This window comes from Zalophus californianus, chromosome 7 (genome assembly GCF_009762305.2).
Source record: "Zalophus californianus isolate mZalCal1 chromosome 7, mZalCal1.pri.v2, whole genome shotgun sequence".
Taxonomy (NCBI): domain Eukaryota; kingdom Metazoa; phylum Chordata; class Mammalia; order Carnivora; family Otariidae; genus Zalophus; species Zalophus californianus.
Genome location: NC_045601.1, coordinates 55,024,859 through 55,042,587, shown reverse-complemented (window position 1 = coordinate 55,042,587; position 17,729 = coordinate 55,024,859). Strand labels below are relative to the sequence as shown.

The following is a 17,729-nucleotide window of genomic DNA, read 5'->3' as shown; positions in this document are numbered from 1 at the left end:
TCTCTGTATTTACAAAGTTACATGCTGTACAAGTCAGCTGCTCATTTTAGTGCAAAAAGGATCTGTTCTAAGTTTGCCAATTTTATGAGGGACTGTAGGTGAAAGACTTCAGTATCTGCCACCTCATTTTCCCTGTCATTTTTTATTAACTCTAGCAGAGTCTGGTACCTTCTCAGGCTGCCCCAGGTTTCTCTACTCCTCTATTCCCTCTTTTTCCTCCCTCCCTTTCCCTCCATCCCTCCCTCTCTCGCTTTCTGTCTTTGTCTTTCATTCCCCTTCCTTCTCTCCCTCCATCTCTCTCATTTTCCCCCTCTTTTCCACCAAAGCTAGATGTTTTTGCTCCACATACACATAACTTATTTCAGACAGGACACCCCACATTGCCCTGACACTACCCAACTGAGACTAAGAACATTCTGTAGGTTGCAGTTCCAAATTCCTGGGTCCAAGAGTATTATTGATCCAGAAGGAAAAGACTTATGTGCTACTCAGCCAGGCCTGTTAGAGCAGACCCTACGAGAACAGGCATGGACATTTAGGAAAGCTAATCTACTATATTTGAGTAGCAGAAAAACAATTAATCAGTTACGTATAAGTTGGGCTCTAGTAACACAAAATAGCTCTCCTGAAATCAACATTCCCTTCACTGGCTTTCTGTTACCTTCAATCTAACTGGCTGATTTGCAGTCCACTTGCATCCTGCCCTCTGCATCCACAACATCTTCTGTGAGCTCCACAGGCAGTGATCCTGAACCATCCCTGTCTACTTGCCCCAGTTCCATGATTCCAGTCATGAGCCCCCAATTCTAACCTTACCAGAGCACAACATTTCTGGTCATGTAAAATTAATCTCACACATTACTTACTCCAGAAAAATAGTTTCAAACAAAAGTTTAGACTGATAGCTGGACTCAGATATTCTTGAGCTGAAGGCAGAATCGTGTTCTCATATGCAAACAATGAATCATGGAACACTACATCAAAAATTAATGATGTAATGTATGGTGATTAACATAACAAAATAAAATAAAATTTAAAAAAGGAATATGAAAGATAAAATATGAAATTAACTTGTATAACTGCCACCATTTCTGGCACAACTCTGCCATAGGCATGTGTGCCTAAGTCCCTCAGTCATGGAAGTCCACAGGATATAGGAGCTTGGTTTTATGTATATCATTATATAGGTGCCTAAGAAATAGTCAAGTGATCTTTTTATGCCTCCCCCAAATAAAAAATGTAGATTAAGTCATCCCCAGTTATACGGGAAAGGATGCCTGCAGTAGCCATGGTTGTACCCCCAAGAGAGGGTGCATGTGCTTTTTAGGATTGGGGGCGTGTGTAGCTATTGGGAGCAAGAACTGATGGTATCGGTGCCTATTTCCTTCCTAAGACTGGGAAGCTATTAAATGCACTTAATAACATGGACAATTAATGTATAAATAATACCACAAATATTCAAGTCCCCATCTTAAGGCAGTTACAAATGGAGGAGGAAGTAAACACATAGTGGTCGAGAGTTCAGATTCTGTGGTCAAAACCATCTGAACACAAACCCCAGTTGTGTGATCTTGGGCATAACCAATAATCTCTCCAAGCCTCAGTTTTCCCTCTTCTGTAAAAAGGAATAATATAGAATAAACACCCTTATAATTATTGTAAGAGTTCAGTATAATAAACTAGCGTATTTCCTGTGCACAGTAAATACTGTTACATTATAAAAGCAGAATGAAATAATGGTTTATTATACTTGTTTAAATAAAAATATAGGAGCCAAAGGGAAAGTAGTGATTGCATCATTCATGAAGACACTTTTCTCCAGACACTTTCTTCTTCCACACAGCACAATTAACAATGTTTTCAATCTCCAATGTGATCTCTCTTTAAAAGATCATTGCCCATTGCCATAAGCATCGAAACATGCCAGGATGAAGACTTGCCTTGATCGCTACATATCTTGATCACCACATATGCATACCTACACACGGGCACATATAGTAACAGCGTACTGCCCCATTTCTTTGTTCTCCCTTTACAAGAAACTCTTCAAAACAACCTTCTGTGTTCACTGACTCTATTCCCTCCCCTCCCACACTCTTCAGCCCATTCCTACTGGTCTCTTATCTGCCCCCTTCAGGAAAAACTCTCATCACAATCAGCACCAGCCTCCATATGTCTTACATCCTTATTCACTCCTCAGTGACATTCTTCTGTCCCTGGCTTTATATTCTGTCCATAACTTATGGTTTCCCAAATTTTTTGTATTTCCAACATTGACCATATGCCTACTGTCCAGATTCATATGTCTATCTTTCAACTAGACTTTCCATCTGCTCATCTATAGAAACCCCACTCTTAAAATGTTCACAATGAGCTCTTGATTCTCCAATCCTCCCCCAAAGTAAAATTAAAAAGTCTTCACCTTTTTCAATCTTACTCAACTCAGCCAATGGCAACTCTATCATTATCTTTCCAGTTTGCTCAGCCAAGCCTTCAAGTGAAGAGTGAAGCCTTGACTTCACTCTTTCTAGCACATCTCATATCTAATCCTTCAGCCAAATCCTGAGGGCCTTATCTCCAAAATATACCCAGAATCTAACCATTCTCACTTCTCACCACTAGACCCCTAATCCAGCCACCATAATCTCTGGGTCATTGTGACAGCCTGCTAGCGGCTTTCTCTGCTGCCATCCCTTGTCCCAACATCATCTCTCACAGTAGCCCGAGGAAAACTGTTTAAAACATGTCAGTACAACCTTCTGATCAAAACACTGGGAGGCTTTCCATTTCACTCAGAGGGAGTGATCTGGTCCTGGCTACCTCTGTAAAATCTATCTCCTACCAGTGTCCTTGCCCACATGGCTACCTCAGCTAACCACTGCAACTGACTCCTGTTCCTAGCTTCCCCCAGTCCTGCTCTGATCACATTGGTCTCCTTTCTCTTTCTTACGTATTCTGAGCCACCTTTTGCTATAGGCCTCTTGCTTTTGCTGTTCCCTCTGCTAGAAAACCTGTCCTCAGATAATCTACATGATTTATACCCTCTCCTCCTCAGGTTTCTGCTCAAACATCACCTAACCAGAGGGACCGATCTTTGCACCTATCACTTTCTATCCTTTAACCCACTTTATTTTTTCTTCTTACTGCATACGAACACCAGACATACTCTGTTTATTCATTTATTTATCTTCTCTCTGCCCCTGCCACAGTGCAAGCTTCATAAAGGCAAGGACTTAATTTTAATCACTGATTTAGTCCCAGTGCATGAAATAGTGCCTGTCTGACAGTAAATACTCAGTAAATATTTTTCTGAACGAATGAATGAAGTGGTTTTCTACTCAATGCCACAATCTGCGGTAGGCAGCACGAGTTTTAAAGTTAAAGGAGTTCGGACATGGGTGAGTCAGAAAAGAATGACAGTGAAAAATCAATGAAACTGATTAATTGTCCAGTTAAAGCTGTCCATTAAAAGCTGATTTTTCCGTTGCTGAAATTTCTAATCAAAGAATCACTCCCCTGACTAAAACCTACACCAGGCTGAGTCATATAGGACATGCTGCTAGGCCAGTTTTTCTCCTGTGTGACCTGAATGACTCAAAGTGCCAATGACAATGTAGGCCTTATGTCCCAGGAACTCCACTTAGAAGTCTGGAATCAACTGTGAACTTCATTCAAGTATGTCTTGCTCGACTTGGTTAACTTGAAAACTCTTCATTCCTTGAACAACATTGCTGCTGTATCTTTTGTCATCCACTTGCTGTGTGACTAATTTGAATGTTAACATTTTTAAGTGAAAACGCTTTGATGCTAAACAAAGCTTTTGTAGACTTTCAAATGTCTGGATAGGATATTCTTTGGGGGGAGGAAAGCAACTTAAGACTTGCTAACCATAAACTAAATATACATGATTTTAATTGAGTGCCAGGAGCCCAAACCTATTATTTAAGCATAAGAACCTCTTACAATATGCTAAATATTGTGGCATTGCTATTTGAATTTGTGTCCCATATTTTAATGAACCATACGCTAAGCTTAGTTTCTTTCTTTTTTTTTATTTTATTGTTATGTAAGCTTAGTTCTAAGACATAAAAATTTCCTTCCCCTCACCCCAACTACATAAAGTGAGATGAACAGTGGTGAAGTGCCCAACCTGACACAAAAGTGTTAAGAGTTTTATTATTATTACTTATTATCATTATTATTTGTTTTAGGAAAATATTTTTGTTTTAATACTTTTAATGGGGTTTGCTACTACCTTCACAATTGATTTACAGGTCCATATTTGTATTAAATGACCAGACATAAATCTTTGGATAAAAGGGCCAAAGAATTAATATTTCTAAAAATTCTTAGGGAACAAGAGAACAAAGAAAAAAAATAGTTTATGTTGTTCATAACCAAGTTAAAAAAAAGTAGATCTGGATAGCCGTGGGAGACGCTATAAAATGGCACTGGAACTACTCCTTTGTGTAAGCTTTTGGCCTTGCTTTAGGGAAGATATTCAGCTGGTTCAATTTTCACCTCCAGAGATAAGGAGAGGAAGTGAGGAGCTTGGATACCCAGATAAACTTCCTAAGAAGGGAACTGACCAGCTACAATGTGGTATGTTGCATCCTGGGAGATTCAAGGACATAGTCCAAAAACTTCACAGAGCTCCCAGTCTGGAGGACAAAATCTTTATCATAGTGCTACTAGGATCCAGGTTGTCATGGGCACAAAGATGGGGCCATAGAACTCTGAATGTGGCTTTAGAGGGAGAAGATGCAGCCAGGTTTGGAAGGCTTCCAGGAGACCAACTCTTAAATCTTGAGAAATGAGTAGGAGGTGACCTGACAATAAAGATCTAGAAATGGAAGAGAAAGATAAGAAGGGAAAGATCATCTGAACTGTTGTCCCATACTATAGCCACTATTCACTTGTGCCTATTTCAGTTAACTAAAAACCAATGAAATACAAGTTTTAGTTTCTTGGTCACACTAGCCACATTTCAAGTGCTCAGTACCTACATAAGGCTACTGTTGACCATATTGGACATCATTACAAAAAGTTCTACTGAAGAACACTGACTCTGAACAAAAAGAAGTGTGACAGCACAGAGACCTAAGAGCAGGTATTGGTGGGGATAAGTGCAGGGGGGTAAGTACAGGTGAAGGGCAGGCTATCCAGAGAGGGTACCCAGGTAATGAGGCTGGAGGCATAGGCCAGTTCAGACAGACCATGAAGTTCCTTGGCTGATATCACAAAATGTAGAAGGATTCAAGTCCTGGCAAGTTCTGCCTCTCATTATGAACCATTCCCTACAGCCCTGGAAAGCTGCATGGCCAAAACATTTGAACAAGCATCCTTAGTTCACCAATTGTATATATGAAACCATATGTCTTCTGGTAATGATGGCAACTCACCACATCATGAAATCATTATTTTTCTTTGAAAAAAGGAGATTGAATTTTTTATTTGAGCATCTTATCCCCCTTTTACTTTTTATAAATTAAAAAAAATCTGTGTAACATTTTGCACTTAACAAAAACTGAGTTTTTATAGTTTCTTCGGTCTATAACATGCAGATTTTGGTAGAGCTAAGTTTTGGCTATAGGAACACATGGTTCATGCTATAAGAATTCAAGAATATGCATGGAGCACTGGGTGTTATGCACAAACAATGAATCATGGAACACTACATCAAAAACTAAATGATGTAATATATGGTGATTAACATAACAATAAAAAAATTTAAAAAAAGAATTCAAGAATAATTGTAGGTAAGCTCCAGCCAACCTCACCAAGCATTTTTCCTCAAACAATTAAAGATCAAAACAAGACTTTAAAAATAATATAGATAAATTGAGAAATAAGTAGGAGTAGATCACTCATTTAGGATTCCCTCCCCTACAGGGGCACAACAGGGCTGGGGTCAAACATCTGTCACTTAGCTATGTGGCTTTGCTTCAGTCCCTTAACCTCTTCAACCTGTTTCTGCATCTGTAACAGAGTATGAAAAATGCTTCTCTCAAGATGTCGCGGAGACTAATTAAGATATGTAGCAGCAGTTAGCACATGAGATCACTCTGTGTGTTTGTTGGGAAGGTAAAGAGAAGGGGAGTGGTTGCTTGATAGCCATTTAAATACCTAATGATGCTACAAGTTTGTCCTAATACTTCTGGCAACATTTCCTGACATGGGTTTTAAGGCTTTTTACACCAAAAATGTACATCAAAGATTATTAAGTAACGAAACCACAAAAAATAGTAACTCACATTTATCCAGGCACAAGAGCCCAGCACTTACATGGCTTTCATGAAAATGGATGTTTATCATGGCGGTTCCCAACTTTCCCATTCATAGTACACTTAATGACTCACCAAAATGCATACCTAACATTTTTATTTATTAAGTAGTTAGGGCCAAAATAGCACACTATAATGATTCATGCAGTGTTCAACAGATATTTCCTAAGAAATTTTAAAATAAGCCACAGCACCCTTATGACTTCATTGCAGCATCCAGGGGACCTTGGTATGTAGTTTGGGAGCCATGGATTTAGTATTTTACACTTTACAAAGCACTTTCACAGCCATCAACTCACTTATCTTCTCCACAAGCCCTATGAGACCTGGAGCAGATGAGAAAATTGAAACTACAAGAGAATGCATTCAAGATTTCATAGCTAGGAAGTTGCAAGTCAAGACACAAGTTTATTGGGTTCTGACTCCAGAGTCTTCCTCCTGATCTGTAAGCTGTTTCTTCCTCCACTCAGAATGTCAATGGCATCTTTTATTAATCTTCATTATTTTTATGTATCATTTCCCCTGAAAATTTAGTAAATTGAGATACTCAAGAAATATTTCCATGCCAGGATGCTCCTTTTCAAATTTATATTTTAATGCCTCAACCAGACAAAGTGCTATCCTGTAAATGTTTTTACAGGAAATGAACCTCTACTAAAAAAATGAAAAAAAGAATTGTAGCAGGTGTATTCATGTTTCAGAACAAAGCAAGGCACAAGTTTTCAGATGAAATAATAGAAAAGTTGTCATGCAAACTACAGAATGAAAATAATAATAGTAATAACAGCTACCAGTTACTGAAAGGTTAAAATGTGCCAGGCACCTTACTAAATGATTTACAAAAATTAAACCTTTCCAATAACTCTGTGGTATAGATATGATTATGATTCACATTTTAAAAGGTGGGAAACTTGAGGATCAGAAGAGGAACTTAACCAATATACTACTGAAAAAGAGCTGGAATAGCAGAAACAATCTTGGAAAAGAAAACAAGTTGGAGGACACAGACAACCTGATTTCAAGATTTACTGTAAAGTTACTATAATCCAGACAGTGTGATATTGGCAAAAGGATAAACATACAGTTTGATGGAATAAGATACAGTCCATAAACAGATCCACTCGGTGGGTCAATTCATTTTTAACAAAGGTGCCAAGGCAATTGAATGGCACAAGTTTATTCTTTTCAACAAATGGTGATGGAACATCCATATGTGCAAATGAATCCTAACCCATACCTGGGAACACATATAAAAAATTCATAGTGGTCACAGACCTAAATGTTAAATCTAAAACTATAAAACTTCTAGGAAAAAAAAATACAAGAAAACTTCTTGTGACCTTGGGGCAAGCGAAGATGTCTTAGAACACAAAAAGCAAGATATATAAAAGAAAAAAGGTAATAAATTGGACTTCATCAAAATTTAAAAGATACTTTTAAAAAAATTAAAAGCCACAGACTGGGAGAAGAGGTTTGTGACACATATCTGATAAAGATCTTGCATCCAGAATGTACAGAGAATTCTCAAAACTCAATAATAAGAAAACAAACAACTCGGTTTTAAAATAGGCAAAAGATTTGAACAGAAAGCTCACCAAAAAAAAAAATATATATGGATGAGAAATAAGCACCAAAAAAAATGCTCAGAATTCTTTATAGTTAGAGGAATGCCAACTAAAACCACAATGAGATACCACTACACACCTATTAGAATGACTAAACTTTGTAAAACTGACAAAGACAAATGCTAGTTCTTGTAAAGTTACACATATACTCACCATAATCCCACCTCATAATCCCACTTCTAGGTATTTACCCCACAGAAAATGAAAACATATGTCCACGCAAAGACAAATGTTATAATGAATCCTGAAACACTACACCAAAAACTAATGATGTAATGTATGGTGACGAACATAACATAATAAAATAAAATTAAACAACAAAAAAACAAAACAAAACAAAACAAAAAGACAAGTGTTATTATAGCTTTATTCATAATCACCAAAAAAACTCAAAACCTGGAAACAACCCAAAGCCCTTTAACTTGTAAATAGATAAGCAAATTCTGTTACATCCATACTATGGAATCTTACTCAGCAAAAAAAGAAATAACTGCTACCTTCAGTGTTTTACTGCAGTGACAATTTTTTACCCTTCATTTCCCTTTTAATCAGTTTTACAAGGCATCATTGCTGCCATCACATTTGTCATCATGCTGTTAAGTAATGGCAACTTGCATTTTTATAATCACATATATTACAGTCTTATTTTATAGAATGAATGGGCTAGTCACCTGAGTTGTATTTGACAAATGTTCAAGCCTCCATGATAGGATTCAGCAGATACTCCCTAATCATCAGCAACACATTCACAAACACCAAACCATTTAGCTGATCACATCCCTTAGGTATTGATTTCTGTCAGCTTACCTTCAATGTGTCTTCAAATTTTCATGGAGTTTTACTGTAACCCTCTAAATACCGAGTGTTGGAAAAAAGTCTCTGCTACTGTCTAATCGGGGAGACAGAATTCATGACTTTCCTTGGGAAAACCCAATTTCAGTTCATTTTACTTTTTGTAAGAAAACTGATTTAATCATTTTATTGCTATGATTTTAGTAGTATCTCCTATGACTGAATGATATATCTGATATATTCTTCATGAGGAAAATATGGAATATATATTATGTAAGATATGATTTATACTCTATATAGCTCAGAATGCTCCACCCTTTTACTATAAAAATAAAATTACAGTCCTTGTTCTAAATCCACTTGAGGTAGGCTATTACTTTGGTGATAACCAATGAACCATACCTCCTAGTGTTGATGACTTTGTGCATTTCCCTCCCACATTGACTCTGAGCTTGGTCATATGAGTATAAGGCTTGATAAGTGCTTGCATACTGGGCCTTATCTTCTTGGAATACTCACTCTGAGGATGTTTCTTCGTTGGAACGCAGCTACCATGATGTTGGAAAGGAAGTTGCATAGAGAACACAAGCATAAGTGTAAGAAGAACCCTTCTCCTTCTCTACCTGCCATCTCCAATCCAGTCTGGCAGTGAACCAGATTTGATCCATGTAGACCACATCAATGCTCTAATGCAGCAGTTTTGAAACCTCTTGGTCTCAGGGCACCTGGGTGGCTCAGCCATTAGGCGTCTGCCTTGGGCTCAGGTCGTGATCCCAGGGTCCTGGGATCGAGCACCGCATTGGGCTCCCCGTTCCTCGTGAAGCCTGTTCTCCCTCTCCCACTCCCCCCCTGCTTGTGTTCCCCCTCTCGCTGTGTCTTTCTCTGTCAAAAAAATAAATAAAATCTTTAAAAAAAAGGAAACCTCTTGGTCTCAAGGTCACTTTGTATTCTTAAAAAATTATTAATGATGTCATAAGTTTTTGTTCATATGAGTTATACCTAGTGATAATTACTTTATTATAAATTATAAATTAAAACAAAATTTTAAAATATATGCATTTATTAATTCATTGAAAATAATAAAGCATCACATGTTAATATTAATAATATATTTTATTAATATTTTAAGTATTTTGCCAGTATTAGTAGCAACTATATTTAAAAAAATAAACTTTGTGAGGAGATGGAATTGTTTCCCATTTTTTGCAAATCTCTTTAAAGTCTGGCTTAATAGAAGATGGTAAGATTCTTGTATCTACTTCTACATTCAACTTGTTGTGATATGACCTATCAGGTAGCTTTGGAAAACTCTATACTCATGGAAGAGTGAGAGTGAAAAGAGCAAATAATGTCTTAGTTTTGTTACGTAAGTAGCTTCAGCTTTATGGAACCATGCACTCTGAGAACCAAGGGATGGCAACTGAATGACCTCTAGGTCCCTGGTCCCTGAATGTCTGGGTAGAGCTCAGCCCTCTGCCAACATGGAACATTCACCAAAGACTATATAAAAGAATATCCTGGGGTCTCCATTACAGGAATATATTCCAACTATGGTTGCAGGAGAGAGGACTCTGCTCTCCCTTATACTACTTTAATCTACAACCAGCTAACAACCCAACTTCACCTCCAGGGTCCTCAAATGTGATTTCTTGTATCACTTCCAATGAGCACCACATAGCCAGGGAGAGCTCCTCTCTATCAAAGGACCCATTCCAAAATTTTCATGCCTCAGAGTCTAGATCAAAGACATCCCTAGCTCAGAAAGAGGAAGTAGCCACACCTACCTCCCAAACTAAGACCTTAGATATTAAATCCTCCTCGGAAGGGCTGATAGTGGACATATTCATTCTCCTTAAGATAACCATCACCTTCATCTGGCCCTAAAGCCTGGAAAAGGCATTCATTTAACAATTGACATTGCTATTTTACCCAAAGTCTGAGTTACACGGTGTTTATCACTTTGTTAAATATCCACAAAGATAACTAATAACAGCATTGACAAGGGCCAAATTAGTAATTTAGACAATTTATTCTGTGTTACCAGACTACAGTGATAAGAAGGATAGAGTGGTATGTTAGTGTTTTTCATGACAATAAAGAAACTTAGTGGATCCTGATTACCATTTGTGTAAATCGAATCGAATTGAATCGAATCAAATCGAATTGAATAGAATAGAATAAGTAAAATCCATGCCTGGGTTCATAATGGGTTCTGCCATTTACAAGCATTGACTTTGGGGAACTTACTTAAACTTTTCTCCGCTCAGTTTCCTCATCTGTAAAGTGGGGATAAGAGTCTCTACCACCTATGATTATGAATATTTAGTGGATTAGTATTTTTAAGCTACTTAGAGTAGTCCTTGGGACATACTAGGTATTATAAGTATTTGTTAAACATAATATGCAAGGTGTGTTTGTATGTTGAATTGTGATAAAAAGTTTGGAAAAACTCAGAGCTAGAGGAAGTGAGACATAAACTGACCTTCAGCAGACAAATAGGCTATAGAGGAGAAGAAGGAGTCTGTGAGCTGGGGGTGGAGGTTCTAGAATGGGGAGTCTGGTGGGTGGGGGTCTTCATTTAAGTCTCTCCTTTCACAGTCCAGGGCAGCTGTCAAGGGAGGGGAGAAGAACATTAAGAGGAGAGAAAGTTGTTATTTTACCTTATGGGGAATTTTTTTGTACTCAAATCCCCTTTATCAGGCAGGACCCAGATGTTTAAAAAACGATGCCAAGCTGTGATAAATGCATGCAGGAAATACAGTGCATCAAGCAAGGAAAACTGTAGGGTAAATCAGTTTGTTAAAGACAAGTACTATGTACTAATCATTTGCAGATGATCATTAAAATATATCCCCAACAGTCATTTCTTATGGTTGTTATTGTTTTCAAAGTTTCATCTCTAAAAATCTCTTAAGGCCACTTACCCAGCTGGGCTAAAAGCCACTTACAATTAGACAGTTATTTAACTCTAAACTGACACACGAAGGGTGAACAGTGTGGTTTGAAGTTCTCCACTCCTGTACATTGGAACCCAGCACGAAGAAAACGACTGTGACTTCCACTAACCTGCACAATAATTTGGACCATGGTAAGATCACTCTGAATTGGTTAAGCCCATCTAATTTAGGTTACAGGAAAAAATTTTAAACCTCATAATTTTGACATGAGAGTTCATCTGATGACTCCTCATTTGTAATATATAACCATCCTAAGCCAACTGATCTGTTACTGAATAGGAGCAAGACTGAGGGATAAGAAAGGTAGGGGCTGCTTGTGTTCAATTGCACTTAATCTCAGTGTCAGTGAAAGATCCATTCATTTGAATCAGTTCAAAAACAAACCTACAAGGAAATTCTGTACTGGTGACATAACAGTGTGATTCAGAATGAGATCTTAAGGCATCTTAAAAGATCATTATCAAGCAGGCTGTCTTGAGGCAGGTAATGTATTGTTATAGCCCCATTTTATGGATGAGCCAACTAAACCAAAAGAGATTAAGCAACTTGGATCAGGAAAGTAACAAAAAGAGAAGGAAATGCAATGCTCATAGCCAAGCATCCCAGAGTGTTCTTGGTTCAGTATTGCTTTGGACTTTCCTCATCTTCATTTCTATTATTCAGGAGTATAGTGTGTGTTACAAATCAGGTATCAGCTGTGTAAATAGGTACCCAGCCTGAAAGAGACATGTGTCAATGACCTGTAGGGCTGGATTGCCGAAATTATAGTCCATGTGACTGAGTCCAGTTGATGTAAGTATCCACTCACTGAACATCTCATGTGTAAGCTATACAATAACAGAAAATACTTTCCTTCAGATTGCCTGGTGATTCAGGTAGTGCGCATCTACCAAACTCACGGTGAGGGAAGATGAACAACAGGTTTGCCAACATTATACTTGGTGGAGTGCCAGTCACGAGCTTTTCATGAAGAAGCAAGTTGTTTTGTTTTGTTTCTAATGACATATTTGCATGTACTTAGGAAGGGGTGTGCCTATTCAGATCTATGACTAGGACACCAGGAAGGATAGCATTAGAGTGAAACCCATGAGGCAATGACCTTAAGCACAGGTGGTTGCCACAATGTCTATTATTAGGATCAGTGAGATACAGTCAGAAGTCATGTTGCAAAATGGCAGGATGGAAGGCCAGTTTCCCCTGACAAAGTGCAAAGGCATGCCATAAACACTTGCATGAACAAATAGCCTTAGCAGCAACCACAACCAGGAGAAAAATTAGAGGAGGCTTTCCACAACAAAGGAAGTATTGTTCTCCTGTGGTCACCCTTAAACTCATCCTTTGTTGAAGAAGACGCTTAGGCTCCAACATGGAACTGTGCATCCCACCCAGCCTTCTCCCTATGGGCTACGTGATGGAATAAGTTGATTCATGATAAACTGTTCCTTCTGACTGGGGATCCCACATCTCTAGTTCAATAGCAAAGACTTCTCCAAAAAACAAAGAGGTGCAGTAGGCCAAGCTGACTACTGGTAAGGCAGATGTGAACAGAGCCAATTCTCACCCATAGGCCAGGACCCTGTCCGAACTAGGGCGGGACAACTACTCGGGGTTCCCGCTTCTTCATCTTGGTGCTGGGGATCTCCAAGCTGGCACTCAAGCAAAAATCCTGTCTGCTAAGGGAAGTCAAAAGCTTGCAAGAAAACACATTCTGGTTGTGTAACAGACATGGATGATGCCAGACAACTGTCTGGGTTCCTGCAAAGTCAGAGGGGGGAATTACACAAACAGGGATAAGAGGGAATCTGGGTAAACCCTCCTGCTGGGGAGGCCTCTATCACCCAATGACTCCACAAATGCTCTCTCCTCACCCACCCCTGCCCCTGGTTTGGAGATTAATCATCTCCACCATGTCATCAAGGTGTGCCTGGTCTGACATCTAGCTTCTCGGTAGCAAAGCCCATACAATTCAAAAACATGCATTAATTCCACAAGACTATCCGTTGAGTATCTCTTAAGTTCTTTGGCAGAAGGAAAAGGGATTTAGAAGATTCCTAATATAATAATTTAGTAAGTTCAAATAACATTACAGGCAGTGAGTCTATAAAAGGTGAATTAAGATATGGACCCAAGTTTCCAAGGGCTCACAATCCAGTGAGGAGCCAGGTAAATAGCTCAGGGTCAGCACTATACTACAGGTAGCCAAGAGTATACAGAAGCCACAAGAAATTTCCTGCACTGCCAAGGTATGTTTATGCCACTTCTCCCACCTGTTTTTGAGCGGCAGAAATCCTCAAGAAGAGTACATTGTCTTCAGAGGGCCGCCAGCCTAACCCCTTCACCCGGTCAGGTAAGAAGGAAGGAAAGTAATTATAGGTGGGGTTCTGAGTGATAGGAGTCAGTGTTAAGTTCAGTTAAGCTAGCAAAGCCCATATATGAGAGAACTTCCTGTAAATAAGGTATTATGACTGTCTCCAGCTCATGATGAATAAATGAAATAATTTATCACAACAGGCACATTGCCTGAAAGAAAGTGGCTCACACAGTAATATGTCTTTTATTTTTCCTGTTCTGGGGTGTGGTTCGGTGACTTTCCCTTGATTAAAGGACTTTTGGGTCTGGGTGCATAAGGTTAAGTGCAATCGCAAAGTTGAAAGGACCCAGCCAGGAAGTATTTGTGATTTGATAGGGAAAAAAAAAACCAAAAAACCCTTGATGTTACGAAATGAACAAACAAACAAACAAAAGCCAAAAAACAAAAACACACTCACGTATACACAAATACCTTGGTAAAAGCATTTTGCCTCCTCGGCTTGAATTTTAAATCCTGGGATTATCTTTTAGGCTATCTCATTGGAAAAGCTTTCCCCAATACTTTCTCATTAGCAGATACAGAATAGAACACAATTACAATTAAAGATAATATGTATTGCTTTACTTCCCCCACCTCCTTTCCAACCTAGAATACTCTATTGCCAAACAAAGCCCTATGAACATAGAAATGTTCGTTCCATTCACCTTTTAAGCTTTTGTCCTCCAGATACCTTCCAAATCTATATAAAGATTTGTAATCCCTGAAAAGTGGGTTTTCTTTGCTATGGCTTCTCTTTCTGCTCAGAACAACGAAGAACTCACCATATTCCTTCTCCATTATATGTTAATAGATTAAGAAACTGTATCTGAAAATTAGCATCAAATTTAAACCTGAACTTGAAAAATCAAGGGTGTTTGTGGCTTTAAATTCCCTGCAGAAGTGAAGGTAGGTCAGGAAGAAAACAGAGACCTGGGCAAGGAGAGGCCCCTACCTGGTCTTCTCCCAAATCCTGTTTCTATTAAGTTCACTAGCACTCCTTGGGGGGCGGGGGGGTGTGGAAGTCTATTAATTACAGGTGATGTAATTACCTATAGGAGTGATTAGAAAATAACGGCCAATAGTCTTTTTTTAAATTATAGCAGGGGGGCACCTGGGTGGCTCAGATGGTTAAGCGTCTGCCTTCGGCTCAGGTCATGATCCCAGAGTCCTGGGATCGAGTCCCGCATCGGGCTCCCTGCTAGGCGGGGAGCCTGCTTCTCCCTCTGCCTCTCTCTCTCTCTCTCTCTCTCTCTCTGACTCTTGTGAATAAATAAATAAAACATATTAAAAAAAGTTATAGCAGGAATAAGAGGAAAGAGGAAGAGTGAAAATTTCTCAGGTTTGTTACTACTGATTCCATAGTTGCTTTATTGTGCGCTCCTGGCTTTTACCCTTTTGCCCCCAAAAAAATTTTAAATTAAAAAAGTTTTTAAAGTACTGAGAGAGGAAATAATAAAAGGGAAAATTCCTCACATTTAGGGAAAAAATGTGAGAAATTAGAAAATACTAACAGCTAATAATACACTGTGTAGTGCTTACTCTGTGCCAAGCACTCTTCTGAGTATCTCACACTTATTAACTCCCTTATTGTCACAATCCTGGGAGGTTGAGAGGATTATTAACCACATTTTACAGCTGAGGAAATGAGGCACAGAGAGGTTAAGTAGCTTGCCAAGGACACACAGCTAGTAAGCTTGTATGTACACTGAGCCTGTGCAGCTCCAGACCCGGTTTGGTTTTGTTTTTTAACCATTAGGCAGCATTACCCCCTTATGCTTTCACCCCCATTTCACAAGAATTGATTGAGCTGCATATGTGTAGTAGGATGAAGGGGCAGAAATTTTCCAAAAGAAGTTAAAATAGGATGTAGCTGAGGCTTGAATCACCACCGATTAAAGGGCGGAGGGGCTGGTCATAGATTGTCCGGGCTTCCTTTTGCATAGTCTGGCAACAATACTGATTTGTAATATCCAGGGCAACCCAGAGCCAGACCTTCCATGACCTTACTTCCTTGGAGCTGGAGAGCAGCATGAAGCCGCCCCAGAGAGTCTCCTGGTGGAATTAGCCACACGAAAGGGGTCATCTCCTGCTCCAGGCTTCCCAGGCTGCATTCCTACAGCTCACGAGCTGTGAGACCTGAGTTTGACTGTTCCCATCCTCACCTGAGTTTCTGGTCACTAGGCAATCTCTTCCAGGGCAGCATCTACGTCAGAACCTGTGCTGAGCCCCTCCACCTTCCTTTCCACCCTGTCTTTCTTTTATTACTGTCTTGGGAACACATATTTGTCCTTCTCCACTCATAGAGCAGCCAGACATCAGCCTCGGGAGGAGCCTGGGTAATGATTTGCTTGGGGGTTCTCAGCCAGGGCTGGGAGTTATTGAAAAGGACCATTTGTCCACACCGGGGAAAGGAGAGCAGCACAAGATTCTTACGTTGTTCAAAAGGAGGTGGGGATTTGTTTAAAAGCTTAGAATTGATATTCTGGTCCAACTCCTTCATTGCCCAGCTCGAGCTACGGCCCAGAGAGGTGAAGTGACTGTAGGCAAGTCATGGAGCCAGTTAAAGGCTGATAGGAAACTGGACCCAGACCCAGTGTCCTTGGGTCTCACTGGAGCTGTTACCACCACATGCTGAAGGGAGGCACCTGCACTCTCACCCCCAGGGACTCCTACTCAGACTGCCTACAGGACTCTTCCAAAGAGAGTCACAGCTGAGTGTTTTCACACACCACTATCTTCAACTCTTGTTCTCTTAGTCCATAAATCACCCTTTAATAAGAGAAAGAAGGTGCTGATTTCACTTTCCCCCCATGTTTATTTCTATATTCATTTTCTGCCTACCCTGATCTTTCTCCTGGATTCTTCCTTTCACTGTCCTCCCTATTTCTCTTTATTGTTTTGCAACCAGTTCTTGTGAGCTCTGAGATGGCCAATGGGGGTTTGGGTCAGCCCCATAGCCACTGTACCTGCTTCTTCACAGCCGGCTTTTCATGGCCTGCCTCTGGGGGTTTGGCCTCACATCTCCCTCTCTACTTGTCCCCATGGCAGCAGGAGGGCTGTGTCCTACTGCAGGGTCTCTGCTGGTGGCTGCATTCTGAACCGAGCCAGTCAGCTCCCCCATCCCACACACAGAATAACTGAGTGGTTTATCTTAACATGCATTCCCCAAGTTCCTACCTCACAATCCCAGATGGAGCCACATGGAACTATTCTGATTCCTGCCCCACAGGTATGCTCAGCTCTTAAATCCCCTCCCCAATCCCCATTTCACTCAAAACAAGATGACAAGAACTCTTTGTGGAATGCTCACTCTGTGGCAAGAATCTTGATAGGTCCTTTGCATAGGAAATCTATGAGAAGTTATTAATCTCACCATTTTGCTGATGAGGAAGCTGAGCTGTTTTAACAATCTGACCTTCTGCCTCACAGTTCTTCAACGCTGACGTTGGGGCTGGAATCCCAAATCCGTCGTGGACACAATCCAAGCTCTTGCCCCGCCCCCCCCAGCACCCTCATCTTTGTGCCAGTGTTATCAGTCATTCTTATTTCAGTCATTTTCCTGGAAGACCCTCGAGTGAATTAATCAGTCCCGGCATTTCAATATGAGGCTCTGCCCTCTCCCTCCTGGCGCCTGTATACATGTCTTGTTCTTCAGGCCCCTTGCCCTTCCCGACCTGCAAAGTTCTCCCTTCCCCTGCTAGCTTGCACCTTCTTTCTTTTC

General features: G+C 39.9%; 1 long non-coding RNA gene across 3 annotated transcripts in view; it reads right to left on the bottom strand.

Annotated features, from left to right (window-relative positions):
- The window catches only part of LOC113927781, a 78,291-nt gene that overhangs the window by 16,609 nt on the left and 43,953 nt on the right, over positions 1–17,729 (bottom strand). The window lies entirely within an intron of this gene.